Source organism: Theobroma umbraticum, unplaced genomic scaffold (assembly GCF_002168275.2).
Source record: "Theobroma umbraticum cultivar Fairchild unplaced genomic scaffold, ASM216827v3 scaffold_50.0, whole genome shotgun sequence".
NCBI lineage: Eukaryota > Viridiplantae > Streptophyta > Magnoliopsida > Malvales > Malvaceae > Theobroma > Theobroma umbraticum.
Window position 1 is genome coordinate 4,579,862 of NW_018397261.1, and position 788 is coordinate 4,580,649.

Consider the following 788-nt stretch of genomic DNA (forward strand, 5'->3'; position numbering starts at 1 on the left):
TTGGCACCTTATAATGGTTAAAAAAAAATTCACAAAAGGTTATCCTACTGTGACAAAAACTTTTAATCCATTGCAAGTAGCCCGTATCAATTCCTCAAGGCACTTTTGGATGAAAAAAATATATATAATACTTCAAAAATTATTTCAAAAAATTTTAATAAATTATTTTTTTTTATAAAATAAAATTTTTTATATATTTATTTTAAATTAAATAAATTTTTATAATTAATAATTAATTAATTTTTATTTATTTAATTTATTATTTTATGTTTCATTATACTTCTATAACATGTTAATATGTTATAATAAATAAAAATATAAAATACAAGTATCAATGCACATATAATATTTTTTACCTCTCATGTCAATATTATATTAAATATAAAAATAATAATATTTTTTTAATTAGTAACAATAAGTTAATTTAATTATATAAATTTATTTGATTTAGAATAAAAATATATTTAATATAAAAAAAATAAAAATTTATTTGAAAATTTTTAAACAATTTAAGAATGTTTTAAAAATATTATATATACAAAAATAAATTAAAAATATATTGAAAATCTTAGTTGAGATTTACTCAAGACTTGGATAAAAAAGAACAGCGAAATTTCCAAACAAGGCAGGAGCAAAAAGTAGGCACAGCCCTTCCCCAGCCAAATGCAAAGACAAAGCGTAACATGTATGTATAAAAAAAGTAAAGAGTAGATTCTTCCCGTCCCATTGCGGCACCGGAGATGATCCATATTCTGCTATTATTAAGAAATTGTTCCAAGTAATAATCG